At 40.3% G+C, this 22,505-nt stretch overlaps 1 protein-coding gene across 4 annotated transcripts in view; it reads left to right on the forward strand.

The window, feature by feature from the left end:
- The first annotated feature begins 221 nt into the window (after window positions 1–221).
- Window positions 222–22,505, forward strand: part of LOC134204790 (protein tolkin-like) — a 177,540-nt gene continuing 155,256 nt past the window's right edge. For 3 of the 4 annotated variants that reach the window (XR_009977980.1, XR_009977987.1, XM_062679594.1), the window contains exon 1: window positions 222–614. The gene's annotated coding sequence lies outside the window, so the exon portion shown is untranslated. Of the gene's footprint in view, window positions 619–22,505 lie in introns of all 4 variants that reach the window. The other variant, XR_009977983.1, reaches the window with a different exon arrangement.

A 22,505-nucleotide genomic window follows, 5' to 3' on the forward strand; every position in this document is an offset into this window, starting at 1 on the left:
CAACCTGGAAGCCTGAAAGGTTCTGTACATCATCATTCGAAACTCATCAGTAATAATAGAAAATGATGACCCCTTTTCGCCCCCCTCTCTTCCAAACACGCCAGTGGCCGAGCACCATCGACCGGAGTGGATGCTGACTAAATCCACTCAAACCAATCGTTCCGGAAGGCACAGAAGTATCATCCGTTCGTGGCGCCTGGGTGTCAGTTCGTTTCCGATGCTGGGACCGTTCGGTCGTGTTTTTCTAAACTCGCTTCATCCTTCGGTCTAACCGCGTTGTGTGCTTGTTAGGAGTGTTTCAGGCACTCAGGTTTTTTGGCCTGCCCGCTGGACTCACCGCTGCTGCTATCAACTCCTCGTGCTGTTTTGCCCAGTTATTCTTACTTTGTTTTGTGCTGATCTCCTTTCTTATCAGTGAGCATATCTCGTCGTTCTGAGTGTTTGCGTGCACTGCCAGCCCGTCGCCGTCAGCTTTCGCCGTTTGTATTCCTTTATCAGGAAGCTTTTGTCCTTCTGTTCTTTTCATTTTTTTTTTCTCGGTCGCGGTTTGTTTTTGCAGAGGAGATCTGTTTTGTGTTTTGAATTAAGTGCGCCGAGAGGAGCAGGCAGCTATTGTAAGTGTGTACGCGTTTGAATTTGAATTGTGGTGCTAAAAGTGAACAATCAACTGATCCATTGTTCTTGAATGGAGCGATGTGGGGACTGACTCGGCGGCAGCAGCAGTAGAGAATGGATGCTGGGAGTTTGCTGCCAGCGTTCGTGCTTTAGACAATAGTGATTTAGTTCTGAGGGTGGGGGAAGCCCATCAAGTAAGTGTATCGTTCTCGGTGTGGAAGCAGCCAAGTGGCAGGATAATTTTTATTGACGGAGTCTTTTGAAATCGAGCTCGGTGATAAACTACGAAAGGGGGAAAGCGGCGGATTAGGGCCTAGAATAACAGAATGAACCAGATTGTGCTGGCAAGGAGATAGATGGTGAAAACTTTTAAATTTAAAATTATATTTTAAAAATGGAAGGATTATTATGACACTGAAATCAAAGGAAAAAAGTATAAAACTGAAAATAAAGCCCAATACGGCTCTAAGTAGAAACTCCGAATAAGTAAACTAGTTTTCTATATTTTACTATCAACAAGAAAACTTAAGAATTAAGCTAAAACAGCTCAAAACTTTCACAAAAGCGATTGTGATTCGAAACAACAAGATTCCTCTTCTACTGATCTATGATTTAATTTCTGCTATATTCGTAAGAAAGAAAAATTCTAATATATTTATAGTTCAGTACTCCCAATAGTAATTCGACCATGCCTCAAGGGTGTTCAGCAAGCACTTCCATAACTTTTCATGTCTTGTTCTTCTATAGTCAATGTGTTCCAAATTTATACCTTACACACTTAAATCATTTCACAGATTTCGGTGAATTTTGCTTCAATTCACCGAAATCTCAACAGCAGATTTGTTCGGTAATTATTTCACCGATTTTCTGCGGTATTTTCCTTTGTTCAACTGTCAAAACCACCAAAAAATCTGTAAAATTTTTACCGAACAGTTCTGCTGTTGAGATTTCGGTGAAATTTCACAAAAATCTGCGATTTATTTTAAGTGTGTAGGTAGCGCCTTATCTTCGTTTATATTAAGGTAATTTGCTTGATTTTATTACTCTCTTTTGAAGTAGGACTTCGTCTGTACACTTTGTGATTGCAAAAATGTCACGAAAATATTATAGACTTTGAACTTTAATATCTCAGCCGTTTCTCGATGAATTTCCAAAATGTTTGGACCATTCGATCAAGGATAAGACAACGCTTCTTTGTTTTTATCTAAAAATACTAATTTCTAAATATTTCTCTTGCATCGCAAGCTTACTTGATACTTGATGGGCTACAGCTCTTCGATGAACCTACGCTGAATGGAGTATCCTTCGTCCATTGGTCAGGTCCTCAGGTCCTCTTCAACTGCAAAAAGCCATCGTGTACGCGGTCTTCCACGAAGCCTGCGGCCTCTTCATAGTAGAGATACTAAATATTATCTTCGCTTGACGTTCTGCCGGCATATGAACAACGTGACCAGCCCAGCGTAGTCTGCCGTGTTGAATAAGCTTAATATCCAGCCCTTTATACACCTGCACACTCAGTTTTTATTTCTGCAGCTCAGCAAAAATCCGCACAGCCGTGCGCCAGCAAAACCAATAACTGATATTTCGGCAAAAATAGCGTTTGTTAGCTGATTTTCGGCAAATTTGTTGCTGCTTATCAGCAATTTTGACAGAAATCTCGACAAAAAACATGTTTGCTGGGGCACGGCTGTGCGATTCTCGGTAAAAGTTTAACATTTTGCTGAGATACCGGTTTAAAAAATAAAGTGCGTGGTACAACTCGTGATTCATGCGACGCCGCCAGGTACCGTTCTCCTGTTTACCGCCGAGTATTGTCCGCAGCACCTTACGCTCAAACATTCTGATCAGCCTCCTTTAACGTTCATGTTTCATGGCCGTATAAAGCCAAAGGAAGATTCAGAGTAGTATACAGCGCGAGTTTTGTTTTCGTTTGCAGACTACGGGACTTAAGCTGGTTACGAAGTCCGTAATAAGCCATATTTGCAGCTGCAATACGCCTTTTCACCTCGTGGGTAACTACCGCTACCACCACCACTAATGAACCCATGTTGATTGCCAGCGACCATAAACTTCGTTTTGCTGGTATTGATCGTGAGTCGAATCCTCGATGTCTCCCTCTTAAAAGGCACAAAAGCCTATTCCATGGCACGGCGATCAATCCCAATAATATCGATATCGTTCGCAAATCCGAGGAACATATGCGATCTTGTAATAATGGTACCACTTCTTTGCACACCAGCTCTCCTAATCGCTCCCTCGAGAGCTATATTGAACAGTAGATTCGAAAGTGCATTGGAGGGGGAAAGTGCGCCGAATTAGGGAGGGGGGTTATTCTTCGGTAATTGGCGCACTCCAGTCTGTGCCCTTTCTTAAAGAGAGGGCAAATGAGGCCGTCCAACCAGCTAGCAGGCATTTCCTCGTCTACCCATATTTTCGACATAATATGGTGCAGAACTTCATAAAGCTGCTCACTGCCATGTTTGAGAAGTTCGGCCGGGTGCTGGTCCTTCCCCGCAGCCTTATTGTTTTTCAGCTCTTTAACAGCTTTTTAAACCTCATCTAGTGTAGGCGTCTCCACAGCTTGTTCATCGTCGCTAATATTTGTTCTGTTCACCGATGCACCGTCACTTCCACTATTCAACAAAGTTTCGAAGGATTCTTCCACCTGGCAGCCACTTCGGTTCTATCTGTCAGCAAATTCCCATGTTGATCGTTGCACATGACGGGGAACGGCGCTGTCTTTCTCCGCACGTCATTGACAGACTCATAGAACCACCGCATATCGTTCTGCTTCATTTTTTCCTGCGCCTCGCTAATCACATGTTCTTCATATTCTTTCTTCTTTCTGCGGTGGGTTCGTTTTTCGGCTGCTCTTGCTTCCTTGTACCGATCTCTATTCGATCGAGTACCCGACACCAACATCCGGCTTCTGGTAACGTTCTTCTCGTCTGTCACTCTCTGACACTCCAAATCGAATCAAAACCCGTCCTGGGTTGCCTCTGTGTAGTGCCTACAACTTCTCGTGCTATTTTGCTCACCGCTCCATGGATCGACTCCCATAGATTGATGTTGTCGCTAACGTTGATTACACTTATCCGTTCGTTGAGCTTCTGGCGGTACTCAGCCGATACTCCTTCCGCCGATAATCGCTGGATATTGTAACGCATCGTTCGCTGTGACCTTACAGTGTGATACACAGTTGACAACCGTGTTCGAATTTCACTGACAACGAGATAGTGATCAGAGCCAAAGTTCGGACCTCTGAATGTCCGCACATCGATAACATCCGAGAAATGGCGCCCATCCACCAGAACATCCTCCAATACATTTTCCAAATCAATATCTTCCACATAATATACATATTCACATATGAGTTTTCACAACATTGTAAATTGTTTATTGCTAATTTTGATTTTTTTGTTGTTGTTTGTTGTCTTGAAATTTGATTTTTTTGGCATGTTCCATTTGATTTCCTCATCGAAAATTTTTCTTTTACAATGGATCAATCAATAAGCAAAAAATGCCGCTATGAAATGGGTAGATCGTGCCACCGTAGACATATTCTGTTGAAAACACACGAATATAAATATGCGTATTCAGTCGGCCGTTGTTTTAATACGGTGAGTACAAAATAAGTTACCTTTATTGATCCATTGCAGTTTTTGCATTTAAAAGTTCTAATGTATTGTTGATTCATGTAAAATTTTATATTACAATTAATTGCATATTATTCGGCAACTCGGCCGTACGAAAATCATTTTTTTTTGGTAATTATCTTGGCTGTGCTTATGCACAGCACATGTTTCGAAATAGACAGATTGATATGAAATTTTCGAAAAAAAAGAGCTAACCGCGGTGGAGGTTGGTACTCGGATTCTGATTTCTTTTCCGCGAACATGACCTTTAAGTGGTCTTGTTGCGTAGGGGTTATCACGCCTATCTAGAGAGTAGGAGGTTGAGGGTTCAAGTCCCTCCTAGACCTGTGCGCCGCCGCCGCCGACACTTATTGACGTACGCCGACGCCGGTCAAGGTGTCGGCGGCGCGCCATACGCCGGTTGGCTCCACGCCGCCGAATTTCCTATTTCACACCGATGATTGGCCAAACACAAAAAACCACAGTGTGCAGTACGTTTGCATCTGCCGAACCAAGGCAACCTATCAGGCATTAATTAAATAGCTATTATGCTTGCTATTATACCTTTAGCACATTTGTTTACTTTTATCTCTGTCACTTTTACCCGCATTGGCGTGTTAAATGTTGGGTCATCAAAGAACTTCCTGTCAACAGACATACAAATCAACGAGCGTATCTTTGAACTGCTAATCTCATATGTAACTTCATGCGGAAAACCTCATTTTGGTCGCATTGGGTGGTTCATCATCTTTTTAAAGGATTGAAACATATAATTAAGATATATGTGTCTGGTGCTTATATACGCGGCTACATGTCAACACTATAATGAATGTTGGATTTGGATTCCCAGTGTGATGGGATTTTTTTAAACTTTTCTGGGCATGGCGTACCATTATGTTAACATAGTGATATGCGAATGCAAAAATGGTAAATTGGCATCTGAAGCTGGAGCACGATAGGGCACGTGACCCACCAAGTTGAACATTTCCTTCACTCCTCGTTGTACTTAAATTGCCAGAATCGTCTTCTCTTATATATAAAAATGAAATGGTCTGTGTTCGTATCCGCATAACTCGAAAACGGCTGGATAGATTTTTTTCATTTCTTCAGCAGAAATATTCGTTATAGTTTCCGACGGGTTTATATGATATTTCCTAAAGAGAAAATTGCGAGTAAAGTTGAGCAAATCGTGAAAAACTAAAATTGTGATTTCTATGCGAACATTGCATGGGCAGTTCGGAACGCACATTCTCGCCTACTATGCAGGACAACGTCTTCCGGGTCGACTAGTTCTGAATAAATTCTTGATTTATTTTGGTAAACAATTCCCAAAGAAATTTCTTGGTTTTCTTGAAATAATTTCCGAAGGAAGTCACTGAGGAAGTTCTAAAGGAATACCTGAAGAAAATTCTTAGAGTCCTGAGGAATTTCTGGATTTATTTCCGTAGTAATTTCTGGAGGATTTTCTGAAGGAACGTCTGGAGTATATTCCGGAGGAATTCTAATAGGAATGTCCAAAGAAATTCTTTAAGAAATTTGAGAATGTCGATAAATCCTTTAGGAGTTTCTTTGGAAATTGCTCTAGGAATTCGTACGAAGATATCTGAAAATTCGTCCTAGAATTTTGGAAGGAAATGGTGGAGGAAATTCTGAGGGATTGGAATGTCTTATGGATACCTGGAAAAATTTCAGTGGAATTGTTAAAATAATTTCAGAAGGAATTTCGCCGAATATCTTAAAAGTATTAGGTATGTGTGCAGTGTGCACGTAGTTATCCACCATTCTGGCTTGAGTCGTGGTCTCCATACGGTTTCGCCCAGTAGTGTTATTAATTAATTATAGTCAAATTCAATTACCATTATGCTTTCAATGCACTAATGTGTGAAGCGCAAAAAACGAAGTCAAATCTATTACAATTGTGATAAAGTTTACTCATCTACATTTTTATGAGGGTAGATATTTTTAAAAGTATTTCAAAAAAATGTCTGAAGGAATTCCTGATCGAATTAAGAAAATTATTTTGAGCTTTTTAGTGGAATGTCTTATCTTGTCATAAGACGATTTTGTACCATCCCATTTTATTCCACCACTTGATTGTACCTTGACAAATACGTACTTCGATCTCAACAGCAAGGTCGTCTTCAGTGCCTCTTACTTGACTTGACTAGTCGAGTGCTTTTAAACAATTAGAAATCATTCTCTAAACTCGTCTTGCCCAAATTAGGTGATAATCTATGTTGGCTTCGTAGCTAATTTATTGTTTGAAAATGAAATTATGCTTCCAGAAATCAAAGGGAAAAGCACTGTGTGTGGGTGAACCCTTCTAGAAGTTTTTCTTGAACAATTTATCAATTAGATGAACATAAGTATTTCCAGCAAAACTTGAAAATCAAGAACCTCATAGTATTTTATGTTTTTTTTAACAATAAATAAATTCAGCAACCAAACCACTGTTTCAAGGAATGCGGTAGAGTTCATTAACCTCAGAGAAAAGAATGTTATTTTCCTACATCTTCACATCCAAAAAATTATGTAAGTTACACTGCAGGGCTTAGAAATGTTTAGCTTCTGATGATTTTTTGACCTTGGTGGTTGATTTAAGATATCTAAATCTACCATTTTGTTATGTCCAAGCCTAGAATAGGTATATAAGGCATTATACAAATAGTTAAATTTAAAAGTAAATCTCAACTGGAAATATTTTCCGATGCCATCAAAATAGTATGACATTTATTTATTTACTTCAAAAATAATTATTGAATTAAGGCTAACTAGATGAGTTCCAATGTTTTCTACCTCTTGAATGTCAATTTCAGTGGAACTCACGCCGCCATTACCAAGTGCAAAAGACTGGATTTGTTTGTAAAACCCATTAAAAATTCCTTCGTAAATTCCTTTCAGAATTCCTTCGGATATTTCTCAGAAATTCATTTAAAAAATCTGTTCGAAAATCCTTTAGGGGTAAAAAAACCTTTTATTCCTTCAAAATTTTAGTGAGAAATTTCTGCAAGATTTTCTTCAAAAATCGCTTTAAAAGATTCTTCAGGAATTAGTTTAAAAATTCACGCAGGGATTCCTTCAGAAAACTCTCCGGAAAGGACTTGGTATTTTTTCAGAAATTCCACTGGAGCTTTCTCCTGGAAGTCCTTAGGAAATTCAATCAGTAAACCAAACAAAATTTTTGCAAGAATAATTCCGAAAATAATTTCTAAAGGAATTTTAGAAAGAATTTTCCAACGGTATTTGGGTGTTAAACTTATTTTCAATAAATAAAAACTTAAACAACGGATTAAAAGAATTGAAGGAATATACAAACGAAATTTCCAAAAATCTCCTAAAAGAATTTCTGAAGAGATTGAAAGAATTTTTGAAGGAATTTTAAAATAAATTTTCGAAGGTCTGCAGGAATTTCTGGAAGAGTTCCTAAAAGAATTTTCGAAGGAATGTCCCAAGGAATTCTTATAGGAAATTAGGAAAGAATTTCTGGAGAAAGTTGTTACGGTTGATTTTATTTTGTTCGAATAGTTGTGAATCTTCGATCTAGTCTATACCGTTTGTGCTATATTGTGTCTGTTTTATTTGTTGTTTCTGTGTCTGGACCCAAGATGAAATCCTGAAAGTAGGCAATAAAATGTTTAGCCTTGTTTAGTTCCAGACACAGACATCGAATCGTTGGCATTAATTGATTCGAGGTGCCCAAATAGGATAAGAATGCCATACGAAGGCTCAGCTATGAATACCTACAGCAAACTGTTTGCAGTAGACAAAATGCGCAATACGCAATAAAAACATATTTGCGGGATTTGGCTGATGGACCAAAATCTCATATGAAACCTCGTCATTTCCCGTAGTGAGCACCACCAAGACGTCTCTCTTAGGGCACCAGGCGAGAACGTGCATTATTTTAATTTGTTATTTGTTGCATGTAGAGTGTGCATTTTTATGTTTGTATAAAATAAAAGCTGTTAAGCTGTTACAAAGTTCTAAAAAATTCCAAAGGGAAATTTTGAAAGAATACCAAAAATATCTTTGTAGAGTTTCCGAAAAAAATTCTATTAGAAATTTTTAAAAAAAATCCTGAAGGAATTTCTAAAAAAATAAATAAATCGAATTCTGAAGGATTTCTCCTAAAGTGATTTCCGAATGTATTCCTCAAACAGTGTCCGTGAGTATTCCTATAGAAATTCTTGAAGGATTCTCCATGGGTATTTTCTAAGGATTGAAGGAATTTCTTCAAGAAGTTTTCGAATAAATTTTTGAAGAAGACTTCCAGAAGACTCTGTAAAGGGATTTCCAAAGAAATGATTTCCAAGGAAATTCCTGAAGGAACTTTTGGAGAAATTTCGGAAAGATTTCCGAAGAAAAACCTACATAAATTTTCAATTCTTCGAGGAAGTTCTGAAGGAATTCATTAGGGAAATTTTAAATTGATTCTTGGAATTTCTTTTTCGATTTTCTGAGAAATATCTTGTGAAATTTCTAAATGAATTTCTGGATTTATATGCGAAGTACTTTCCAATGAACTTATGTGGCGTGATGCGGCAATGTCCTAGTGGAGGATGTAATGTACACTTTTGCTGTGGAGATACAAGCAATAGCTGTTAGGATGTTCACACCATCAGTCTGACTGTAGCTAGCAATTGCATAAAAACCCCAAAATTCATAATAAAAAGCATGATATGCCTTGCAGCGTAAATTGTTTTTTCTCAGTTCAAAATTCTTTATGCCGATTCACGCCGCCGGTGTAAAAATGGCCTTACGCCGCCGCCAATCACAAATATTTCGGCGCACAGAACTAGTACCTCCGAGACATGTGGATTCTGTTTTCGCAAATTTCATATCAATTTGTGCATTTCGAAACATGTGCTGTGCATATGCACAGCCAAGATGATTAACAAAAAAAAATATATTGTTTATAGGAAGTTTGCATTATGTAGAGAAGTTTTTTTTTAAATTTATTTATTGCCTTGATTTCTTTATTGGTAATTTTCTTTTTTTTAAGGGAAATACCGTGAGAGTCTTTCTTCGCAAGCTGTCATGATGAAGAACTGATTCGGAAGGCAATACCCCAAGATAAATTTCTTTTCTTTTTTTTTCTTAATAAAGCCCTAAGGCTCGTCTCGTACGATAAATTTCTTTTAAAAAGTTCCTAACGCAAGGGGGCTAGCCCTGATGATGCATTTCAACTTGCTTTACACAGCTGTGCGAAAAAATATGGTCCAAAAGACAAATAAGGCAAATAAGACAAATAACACAAATAACACATATAAGACAAATATGACAAATAAGACGAATAAGACAAATGAAGTCAATACGGCAAATAAGAAACATAAGATAAGTAAGACAAATAAGACGAACAGAACAAACAAGGCAAATAAGACAAAAAAGACATATGAGTCAAATAAAACAAATCAGACAAATAGGACAAATAAACCAAATAATTATTTTCTGATATTCCTCTAGATATAAGTCTAGGAATACTTCCGGATATTCGTCCAGGAATTGCTCTGTTTATTCTTCCAGGCATTCTTCCAGATCTTCCTCCAAGAATTCCTTCGTTTATTCCTCCATATCTTCTTATTTCACCAGGAATTCATCCGGAAATTCCTCCAGGAATCCCTCCAAGAATTCCTCCAAATATCCCTCGAGGCATTCTTCCAGATATTCTTTCAGGAATTCCTTCGAATATTCCTTCAATTTTTTCTTAAGATACTGCTCCAGGAACTCCTCTGGATATTCTTCCAAGAATTCTTCCGGATATTCTTCGAAGGTTGGTTGCACGGAATATATGGATATTTTAGCACTGGAGAAGGGACCAACTGATAGTGGTCTCTTGATGGCGGTAGCCGAATGGCCGTTAAAAACGGTGGGTGAACCATTGTTGAGGGGGTAAGATCTACTGCCTGGAAAGCTACAAGTAAACCAACAACACAGGGATCCGATTTTGTCCCCAGACCAAGAGATGAATCTCTCAAGAGAAGAACAGAAGGGATGTCACTGATAATTTCATCAACCTTGTTTTGATGTCGGAAAGCATTCGACAGGAGAGGTAGATATTCAGCACGCTAATAGGAGTTCTACCTCGCTGGACAGAAGTACGTCATAGGGGATCACCCGAAGGATCCCGATCGCCACGAAATGCCGGATGTTGGTATCCTGTACTTCACTTGTCGTAAGACGAGTTTGTACAATCCCATTTAATTCCACCACTTAATTGTACCTTGACAGATACGTTTTTCGACCTCAACAGTAAGGTCGTCTTCAGTGTCTCATACTTGCTCCTGTACTTGCCTCCAAGGTAACAATCCATGGAGGCTGGTGAAATACATTTGACCTTCCGGGGAGAGCTACATTCCATGATGAACTGTCGTTAGTCAACCATTCCATATGAGGCAGGTTGTTCCAAAAATCGTTTATGATCCACTGAAGACAGTGTATGATCTCCAGTTTGTAAGTTAGATTGGGAATGAGAATGATTATTCCCGGGGTGTCCGAAAGTGTATTACTGTTGAAGGGGGTTTCTTGGGTGGTCAAGCCTGGGTGACCCTTGGACCCTTAGGCAGGGTCGACAAATACAACTGCATTAGATATCGAGAAATGCAAATAAATAAAGAGCTGCAGTGTGAACCAGTCTGATGTTGGTCCAAAATTGAGCGGATGTCTTGTTTGAGTCCTAATAAATGAGTTCTTTGGAAAAGTAATAGCAAATAAAAGAAAGAATCGATTGATTTGTTGACGGTTTCGAAGCAAGTTCAAAAAATATTTGTAATGAAATCTCAAGTAATTTGTTTTCAGACGGTAATGACCTATTTGGCGATTCTAATATCTATTAGAAGAAAAGAAAAATCCTCCCCTTGGATTCTGTGTTAGTCTCAGCGTCTATCGTTACCCCACAGATAGTAATTGGTCGCATCATGTTAACATAAGCGTTAACAGCGAAAATTTCAAACACGGTGAATAATTCATGGAAACGGTGCCCTTCGGGAGAAAACTCAACCCACCCGTGACGCTATCAGTTGCTGGGATCTCCAGCGGGTTCTTATGCAACGGTGTTGCTTGCACTCAATTTGATGTTTTCTATTCATTTTGCTGACAGGTTTTTTTTTTGCTACAGTTATCTGTATGATTATGAAGTTTCACTTCGAATGAAATGTCAATTGTGCCATTTATAGAAGGAAATAGCTACACATTCTAGGCCATAACTTTTTGAAACAGGTCACAGTGTTATATAATTCAATTATGTAAAAGTAGATCAATATTTATCTAGGGATAAAAAGAAACTAAGCAAAGCAATAACCGCTGTCGGATTAACTTTTGTTTTCTAAGGTAATGAAAAATGTAATGAATATTGACAAGTAATAATTTACATCCTACTAGGAAGTACCGAACTCGTGGGAATCATGCTGAATTGGTGGAAAATTATGAAGATGGGTATGTCTGTTTCTTATTGTTGTCACTTCAACCCTCAAGCCTCAAGTAGAGAATGATGTTTGGAAGCACATTCTTCACCTCCGCTTAGGAGCTAAACCCGGTTTGAGCGTAGGGTCATGCGCAAATTCGTCCATGGCGCTAATTCCCGTCATATCAAATTCTATTTTACTAAATACTCGCAAATGATCATTTAAATCAACGATCTTTCCACCTGGCAAGATAGAAAAAAAAGTGTACACTATGATCACATTCGGGTGCTATTTTTATTGAAAGACATTTCAAACAAACCTTGCGATTAAGATTAATTTTATATATTTCGGCAACTCGGCCATACGAAAACCATTTTTTTGTTAAATATCTTGGCTGTGCATATGCACAGCACATGTTTTGAAATGGACAAATTGATATAAAATTTGCGAAAAAGAATCCACGTGTCTTGGAGGGACTCGATATTGAAGGGACCTTCGAGATAGGGAGGCGAGGTATCGAGAAAAAGAACAGATTTATATTTTTTCCTCAAAATATCAAAACCTTTCCAAGCGTGTAGAAATATGGTTTAAGGTAATTTGACCGAAAGGGTTATTTTTGGAAAAGGGGGTCATTTGGCATTCGGCCAAATAGTTAAAATTGTTTCCTTATTATGTGAAGGAAGAAGTGAAATTTTCGAAGTGAACAGATAAAAGTGAGAACTCAGAAGTGAGAAATGAGATGTTCGAAGTGAGTACAGGGTAGTGAGATGTGAGTACTGATAAATGGAAGTGAATACTTAGTAGTGAGATGTTGCGAAATGAAAAGTAAGAGTAGTAAGGAAAACAGAAGCAAGAGATGAGAAGTGATGAATAATAATTGGGATGTGACCAGCGACATGTTGAGAAGTGAGAAGTGAGTGGTGAGATAACAGACAGAAGAAGGAAGGAGGAAGAAGCAAGAAGAATTAAAGACGATGGAATAAGAAAGAAGAAAGAAGGATGAAGGAAGAAAGAAGATGAACGAATGAAGAGGGAAGAAGGGATGAATAAACAAGGAAGATAAAAGGCGAAAGAAGGAATAAGGAAGATAGAAGAATAAATGAATAAAGAAGAATAAAAAGAATTATGAATAAATGGTCTGGGTTCAGCCAAACCGCACTAAGTGGTTTTTTGACTGACTTGTGATATTTTGCTCGCAAAAAGAAAACGGAAAGTATTTCATGTAAAATCATGCGTTCATTTGTTTTAGTAGATTCTCAGTTATGGCGTTGAACGATGACTGATGCGATTTGTGATTAAGTGAATCTGTTACACGAAAACTTGGGTGATAAATTGGAAAATTTTCATTGGCGCTTGGTGTGCTTTAGCTGAATCCCGACCAAATAATGATGAAAACGGGAGAAAGTAGAAGGAAGAGGAAAAAAGAAGAATACGGAAATGGCGAAGGGAAAGTAGAAAGAAGAGGGAATAAGGAAAAAGAAAGGTGGAAATAGGCAAAGGTAGAAAAAAGAAGAAGGAAAACGATAGCAAAAAGAATTATGAAGGAATTTGGAAAGAATAAGGATTTATTTTCTCACTTTTCACTTCTTACGGCTCACTACTCACTTAGCATTTCTCTTTTCTCAATTCTCATATCTCACTTTTCGCTACTTACTTCTCACATCCAACTTCTTGCTTCTCACCTCTCACTTTCTTCTTTCACTTTCACTTTTCATTTCTCACTCCTCGCTTAGATTTTTTCATTTATCAGTTTTCACTTCTCACTTTTCACTTTTCTCTGCTCACTACTCACTTCTCACTTCTCTATTCTCAACTGACACTTCTCACTTCTTTCTAACAAGAAAAGTAGGAGAAAGATGGAAGAAAGTGGAAGTAAGTAGAAGTAAGAGTGTTGTAGTAAAGAGTTTGCTATAAATGTTTGTTTGTGTGTATTAGCATTAGGGTAGGCGTAAAGTTATTGCACTGTGACGTTCAACACATATATGTAGCTTTGTATAGGTTAAGATCGATTCAAAAGCTCCGATTAGAAACGAACCCTTATTTTCCCGCTATCTATCTTTATAAAAGAGCACCTCCCGAAAGTTGGATCATTATTCAAAAAAATCCATATTGCTCGACCGGTCACCGAAATTAATTAGAAGTTAAATTAGAAGTAGTAAATGAAATAAATGTATTGTTAGTTGCCCAATAAAATGTCTGTTTAGTAGTAATAAGTGTTTAAAGCAAATAAACTGTTTGTAAACCCGTTAAAGTGCTTTAAAGTTTGTTTCAAAAGCTTTAAACCGAAGAACAGAACCTGTTTGTGCGTTGCAATTATTGCACGATTATCACACCAGTAAAGACGTGCTGCGTGTCGGAGTTTGGTGCTAGAACGCTATTTCCGGGGGTCACAACAAAGAGGAAAGAAAGAAGGGGAATTAAGAGGAACGGAAATGGAATGGAACAGGGAATAAGGAAGAAGAAAGCTCACTGCCACTTTTCAATTTTCACTCCTTACTTCTCACTTTTAAATTTTCACTTCTTACTTTTCACTTCTCACTCCTTCTACTTACTTCCCACTTTCTTCTTCTCACTTTTCACTTTTTGGTTCGAATTTCTCATTGTGTTACCGAATGAGGTAACAATATAGTCAACTACTGATTCCATCCAAACAAAAAAACCATCCCATCCAAAAAAACAACTAACACACCCCTGGACATTTTCCACAACCGGCGAAATGAAATCGGGCAACCCACATTTTTGGAGCGAAAAAGCGACAACCCGAGAACTGAACGAAAGGGGCAGCGAAGAAAGACGGAAAAAAGGTTTAATCGGGGAGTCAGTGGCAGAGAGTTGACGCGAGCGGTTCTAAACGAGGAGTCTAGATATCCAACATCCGGGAACATCCGGGAACCGTCGGCGAACCCGTCGGACGCCAAGCAAGCCACCAGTACGTCTGCGTGTCCAACCTTTCCTTCGAGAAACGGGCCAGCGAACCCGTCGGACGCCAAGCAAGCCACCATAACGTCTTCGAGTCTAACCTCTCCTTTGGGAAACGATCCTACGAACCCGTCGGACGCCTCCATGCCACGTGTAAGTTGTAACAACCAACCTCCGGTCCGGGAAACGGGCCAGCGAACCCGTCGGACGCCAAGCAACCCACCAAAACATCTGCATGTCCAACCTCCTCTTCTGGAAACGGGCCTACGAACCCGTTGGGCGCCTACAAGCCACGTGTAAATCGACACAGCCAACCTCTGCTCCGGGAAACGGGCCAGCGAACCCGTTGGACGCCAACCAAGCCAACGAAAATCTTCGAGTCCAAACCCCACTTCGAAGAACGGGCCAACGAACCCGTCGAAAGAACCCAGCCACGTAACGAAGAACAACAAAGCCTCTGGGGTTGACCAACTACCAGGAGAGCTAATTAAACACGGTGGTGAGGCACTGACTAGAGCGCTGCACTGGGTGATTACCAAGATTTGGGAGGAGAAAATTTTCCGGCAGGAGTGGATGGAAGGTGTCGTTGTGTCCCATCTACAAAAAGGGCGATAAGCTGGATTGTAGCAACTACCGCGCAATCAGATTGCTGAACGCCGCCTACATGGTACTCTCCCAAATTTTATGCGTTCGTGGGGCAGTACCAGGTGGGTTTTATGGGCGAACGCTCCACCACGGACCAGGTGTTCGCCATTCGCCAAGTACTGCAGAAATGCCGCGAATACAACGTGCCCATGCCCACACATCATTTATCCATCGGCTTCGCATATAATACAATCGATCGGGGCCAGCTAATGCCCGAACACGGATTTCCGAATAAACTGACACGGTTGATCAATCGACGATGGATCAGATTATATGCGTAGTTCGAGATTCAGGGGCATTCTCGAGTTCCTTCAAAATGCACAGGCGGTTACGGCAAGGCGATGATCTTTTGTGTCTGCGATTCAACATCGCTTTGGAAGGGGTAATACAAAAAGCAGGGATTAACACGAGTGGTACGATTTTCGATAAGTCCGTCCAGCTATTTGGCTTCGCCGACGACATAGATATTATGGCACGTAACTTTGAGAAGATGGAAGAAGCCTACATCAGACTGAAGAGGGAAGCTAAGCGGATCGGACTAGTCATCAACACGTCGAAGACGAAGTACATGATAAGAAGAGGTCCAAGAGAAGACAATGTGAGCCACCCACCGCGAGTTTGCATCGGTGGTGACGAAATCGTGGTGGTAGAAGAATTTGTGTACTTGGGCTCACTGGTGACTGCCGAAAATGATACCAGCAGAAAACTTCGGAGACGCATAGTGGCTGACTATCTACAAAACGCTTATCAGACCGGTAGTTCTCTACGGACACGAGACCTGGACGATGCTCGTGGAGGACCAACGCGCACTGGGAGTTTTTGAAAGGAAAGTGTTGCGTACCATGTATGGTGGGGTGCAGATGGCGGACGGTACGTGGAGGAGGCGAATGAACCACGAGTTGCATCAGCTGTTGGGAGAACCATCCATTGTGCACACCGCAAAAATCGGTGGTGGTGCGGTGGATCAGGCACGTAGCCAGAATTTCGGACAGTAATCCGGTGAAAATGGTTCTAGATAACGATCCGACGGGAACAAGAAGGCGAGGTGCACAGCGAGCAAAGTGGATCGAACAGGTAGAGGACGATTGGCGGACCCTCCGCAGACTGCATGGTTGACGACGTGCAGCCATGGACCGAGCTGAATGGAGAAGACTTTTTTTGTGCACCACAGGTCACTCCGGCCTTAGTCTGGTATTAAATTTTAAAAAAAATTTACTGACTTAGTAACCTTGGCGGGATTACCTGTAGGATATGATCCTACATCTTGGAATTTGCAAATTTAATAAGGTTATTGGATTTCACAAAGCTATTCAGAAGTTCGAATTTATTATGCGTAAGATAAGTTTGGAGTTATTGGCTAGCAGTACTAGTTTACACGTCTCTCATTTTGGTATGATATCTCAGATTTTGCGGAATTAGAGATAAATGTCACTTGCAAGGCGTTTGCTCGGAAGGTAAACGTCAATTTGCTGAAGTTCAAATTGATGATGTACTATACTGCCGCTAACCGCAAGTCGAGCACATCTGTATATGGACGCCATATACAGATGTGCTTGACTTGCGGTTAGCGTCAGTATACGCGAAACTATAAGTTGGATTGGATGTACGGATTTGGATTAGATTTCAATTGGATCAATTTTTTACGGATTGGATTTGGATTTGGATTGGATTGAATTTTGATTGGATTTGGATTGGATTTGGATTTGGATTGGATTGGATTTGGATTGGATTTGGATTTGGATTGGATATGGATTGGATTTGGACTGGATTGGGATTGGATTTGGATTGGATTTGGAATGGATGTTGATTGGATTTGGATTAGATTTGGATTGGATTTGGATTTGGATTGGATTTAAATTTGGATTTGGATTAGGTTAAATTTGGATTGGATTTTGATGGGGTTTGGATTGGATTTTGGATTTGATTTGGATTGGATTTGGATTTGATTTGGATTTGGATTGGATTTGGAATAGATTTAAATTGGATTGGATTGGATTTGATTTGGAAGAAATTGCAACTTCATTGTATTTGCTAAAATCTCGGATAACAAAAGAAGACCATTAGCTTCGTCAATTTGTTGTTCTCTAATCATCTATTCATTACTTAGATCCTAATTTTAAAGCTTGTATAGATTTTTGGCACGGAATAGGAACGAAAGTTTGAATCTCGTTTTATTTTTCACGGCCCACAGTTTGACAAATCATAATCATTGTTCTTGTATTAAACCCATGATGTAGAGACAAGCTTATTTTGGAGTTAACCGGTTGGCCAAATGGAACAGATGTTCACCTTCGTCTTATTTAAATAACCCAGGAGGAAAAAAAAATTACATCCTATGGTAGATTTTTTTTTGCGTTTTTAATGAGAGAAGAAAGGGAATATGGGGTTTGTTCAAAACGCCTTCAGCGTATGTTTATAGATTCACACCTCAGCGTGTCAATCGGCGAGCAGCAAGCTATGACCCTGGGACCCAAACAAAGGTAATCTTGAATGATCTTTCGACCAAAACACGCATCTGCTCTCTTATGTTTGTAAAAAAGTAAGATGCGTGCTTAACAGGTTTCATCGACCGGAGTGCCTCGATAGAACTAAGACTATCCGAGAAGATGAAATAATGGTCTACGGGCTGATTGGAAATTATCCCCAAAGCGAAGTTAATTGCTGCCAGCTCAGCAACATAAACCGAACACGGTTCCTGAAGTTTTCGGAAGGTGGTTGAAGTTTCATTGAAAACACCGAAGCCAGTGGATCCGTTAATGCGAGAACCATCAGTGAAATATCTGTTGTTGCAATTGACATGTTCATATTTTTCAGAAAAAAGTGAGGGAATAGATATTTGTCGAAGATGATCTATTCCTTGAATAGCATGTTTCATGGACAGATCGTATTCAATTGAGAAACTGTTATTGGTGAAGTCAACTCGAGGGGAGTATAACATGGAAGACAAAGATCTGACAATATGTAGTTGAGATAAACTCTTAAGAATCTTGACCGATGAACCAGTTCAAGCATATTATCGAAGTTGTGTAAGACAAGTGTGTAACTTGTTCCACATTTGATTAGTATTCTTAATGAGAGCTCCCAGTAACGGTGCTTTAAAGGAGTGACTCCAGCAAGCACCTCCAGGCTCATGTTATGCGTTGAATGCATACAGCCAAGGGCAATACGCAAACAACGATATTGAATTCGTTCCAATTTAATTAGGTGGCAAACAGCTGCTGAGAGGAAGCAGAAAGAGCCGTACTCTAAAACAGAGAGAATAGTCGTTCTATATAGCTTGATGAGGTCTTCCGGGTGAGCACCCCACCATGTTCCGGAGATAGAACGTAGGAAATGGATCCTTTTCCGGCATTTCTCTATCAAATACTCAATATGAAGTCTCCAGGTGCATTTAGAATCAAACACGACCCCAAGGTATTTAGATAAAGATTGGTTGATGTCATCATTCAACAGCTTTAGTTTCAGTTGAGCAGGGAACCGCTTCCTAGTAAACACAACCAACTGAGTTTTTTGCGGTGAAAACTCGATCCCCAAATGTCTGGCCCAAACAGTCAGATTATCCAGGGTACTTTGCAATGGTCCTTGCAAGACAGCTGCACTTGGACCTCTTAGAGAGACCACGGCATCATCTGCAAGTTGTCTGAGCGTGCATTGTCCTTCCAAACAATTGTCAATGTCTTTAACATAGAAATTATAAAGCAAGGGACTTAAACATGAACCTTGGGGAAGACCCATGTAGCTATTTCTGGAAGTTGTCAGAGTGCCGAGTGTAAAATTCATTTGTTTTTCTGACAACAAATTGTACAAGAAATTATTCAAAATAACGGGCAATCCATTACTGTGCAGATTGTCTGACAGCACTTGGAAACTGAATCAAAAGCGCCCTTGATATCCAAGAATACTGAAGCCAATTTCTCCTTGTGCGCAAAGGCCAGCTGTATATCTGAAGAGAGCAACGCTAGACAATCATTTGTTCCTTTACCTTTACGAAATCCAAACTGAGTATTTGAGAGTAATGCATTTTGTTCAACCCAATGGTCGATTCTTGAAAGGATCATTTTTTCCAATAATTTTCTCATGCATGAAAGCATGGCACTCGGTCGGTAGGAATTGTAATCAGACGCTGGTTTCCCAGGCTTTTGAATAGCTATTACTTTGACCTGTCGCCATTTTGGAGGTACGATGTCGTACTGCATGAAACAGTGGTGCAGGTAAAGTAATCGTCTTTCTGCGATATCTCCCATGGGAGATTTTTAAGAAGATTGTATTTGATGTTATCGCATCCCGGAGCAGAGTTATTCGATGAAAGAAGAGACATAGAAAGTTCCAGCATTGAGAATGGCCCATCCAAAGAACCGGGATCAGTGACTGATTCTCGAAATAGCGGTTCTGCTGGTACGGAATCTGGACAGACCTTTTTTGCGAAATTGAATATCCATCGATTGGAGTATTCTTCACTCTCGTTGGTGGAAATGCGGTTCCGCATGTTGCGGGCCGTTTTCCAAAGTGTTGTCATTGAGGTTTCTCGCGAGAGTCCGTCGACAAAACGTCGCCAGTAGCTACGTTTTTTAGCCTTGAGAAGATTTTTGAGCTTTCTTTCAAGCCTTAAATACTCTTCAAAGAGCTCGGACCTTCCGTGTTTACGAAAGGCCTTGAAGACATCAGATTTCTCAGAATACAACTTAGTACATTCATCATCCCATCCAGGAGTGGCTGGTCTTCTTATGACAGATGTACTTGGAACGCGTCGTTTCTGAGCTTCCAGTGCGCTTTTATGAATCAATTCGGTAAGGAATCGATACTCATCCAGTGGCGGAAGAATATCAGTTGATTCAATACCAATTTTTACCGCCGATGCAAATTTTTGCCAGTCAATGTTCTTCGTGAGATCGAAAGGAACATTAACTGGCTCAGATTCTTGATAGCCACTTTTAATGGTGGTAGCTATCGGCATATGGTCACTACCGTGGGGATCTTGGATAACCTTCCACGTGCAATCTAACGATAGTGAATTAGAACATAAAGACAGATCAATACGGCTTTGTTGACCATTTGGTCCTATTCGAGTTACTTCACCAGTGTTCAAAATATTCAAATTGAAATCATCACACAAATCATAGAAAATAGGCGCTCTATAATCGTCATACGTTTCGCCCCATCCAATACCATGTGCGTTCATATCACCCAATATCAATACTGGAGATGATAGGAGGGAGACTGCGCTCCAAAAATGTCGACGATTAATAGAGGCATTTGGAGGAATGTACACTGAAGCTATGCAAAGGTCTTTATTCTTCACATTTACTTGGCATGCGACGATTTCTAAGCCGGGAACAGTCGGAATGGGAATTCTGTAGAAGGAGTAGCATTTTTGATCCCCAAAAGAACGCCACCATAATGATCATCCCGATCTTGGCGAATAATGTTAAAATCGTGGAAGTTGATTTCATCTTCAGAAGAAAGCCATGTTTCACAGAGTGCAAATATATCGCAATCGGAATTGCGAATCAAAAACTTGAACACGTCTAATTTATTTTTCAGACTGTGACAGTTCCACTGCAGCACAGTGATTGTATCTTCGGTGTTGGCCGTATTATCCATCGAAAGATACAATTTCTGCAAGAAGGGGCCATGAAACAGTCAATTGCTTCAGATAACTTTCTACTGTTGGAATAAAGAGGTCAATGATTGGCCTCAATGAATCCGGAATATTGAAAAGATTCAAAAAGCGGTCCACGAGGTCCTTAAAGGATATCAATCCTCGCTTGGACGAGATTCTCTTTTCGGAAGTGCAAGTAGCATTTTCCTTTTCATTGATAATCCTAGCCGGATGTTTCTTAGGAACATCGGTTTTAGGCAATGGCGGGAATGTCTTAGAGCAGCAGGGATCTGCAGTGAAGACTGGTTGCTTCGGGATTTTAAATAATCCCCCATTACCTTCAGATTTTGCCAAGCCTTTGTTGATGACTTTTGTTTTCTTTCGGCGCGATCCCGGGGAAGGGTTGCTTCCTCTTTTCGGGCGCGTGTACCTCCGAAGAATCATCCATGTCGGCTGCGGCAGAGTCCGATCCATCAATGGAGATGGAATCATAATAGTCACTTACTTGAACGGCAGCTGAAAAAGCAGTCTTTGCGGTGGCAGTGGCGGATGTGTCTTGCGCTTTAACCATTTCCGCATAAGACTGCTTGGAGCGCTGTACCAACGAGCGCTTCACTTTTTGGGTGCGTCTTTTGTACACCGGGCAATCTTGCAAACCATGGGCAGGACCCAAACCACAATAAGCACATTTTGTGGCTTGTTGCTGGCAGGTATCCTCCCGATGTCTTTGGAAACATTTACCACAAAGTGGTTTGTTGTCACAAAACTCGGCAGTGTGACCTAATTGTTTGCAGTTGGTACAATTAAATACCCTTGGTACAAACAAACGCACCGGAAACAACATATTCTCGATATCTACATATTTTGGGAGCATCGAACCGGCGAACGTCACCCGAAGCGAGCCTGACTTAGCATATACCTTTTACCATCTACTGTGGTTGCTGAATGCAATTCCTTGCAGTCCAGGATATCCACGGTAGATTGCAGGGCATTCTTTAAGCGACCTTTCCTTGCAAGTTAAGCTCGCTGCGTTGATCACACCTTCTATTTCGACCTCCCGCGAGGAGACATAAACTAAATATTCAATGTTGTACGCCCTGTCGCCAGCAATTTCATTCGCCACCTGGTATGTAGGTGCGGTGATGCGTAGCTTGTTTCTGTTGATTTGATTGAATTCAAGCTTCGTAAAACGACGCGTCAAGTCTCGTTTGATGCCGAGAAAATCTAGGCTTTTCGCTTTCTGCCGAAAGTAAACAACCCAAGGGCCAGGCAAAGATGCCTGGTAAAACCTCCCATAGTCTCTGCTTCCATTCTCACCCCGAGAGGTGGAAGGACAATTCTATCTTATACTAATTTAAAACTATTAGCAAATCAGAAAAAAATAATAAGAAAAAAAACTAATTCAATTGATTTCAATCAGTCCCGCTCCAAAAGGGAGAACAATAAAACAAAATCTGCCACTTATCTGTGCTGCTGCTGTAGGTAGCAGCAGAAACAATAGCCTGCTTTACTGGCGTCGCCAGAAGCAGCTACTTCGCTCGCCGACAGTGATCGCCTTGGATCCGTAGGTAGGCACCACACAATAGACTCGCACTACCGAACAACACCCGCGATGAGACACAGCACACACGTCTGGCTCGTTCGAACTATCGGCACGGAATGAATAGTAAGGGTTAGGGTAAATAATTGAAC

This window comes from Armigeres subalbatus, chromosome 1 (genome assembly GCF_024139115.2).
Source record: "Armigeres subalbatus isolate Guangzhou_Male chromosome 1, GZ_Asu_2, whole genome shotgun sequence".
In the NCBI taxonomy this organism is placed as follows: domain Eukaryota; kingdom Metazoa; phylum Arthropoda; class Insecta; order Diptera; family Culicidae; genus Armigeres; species Armigeres subalbatus.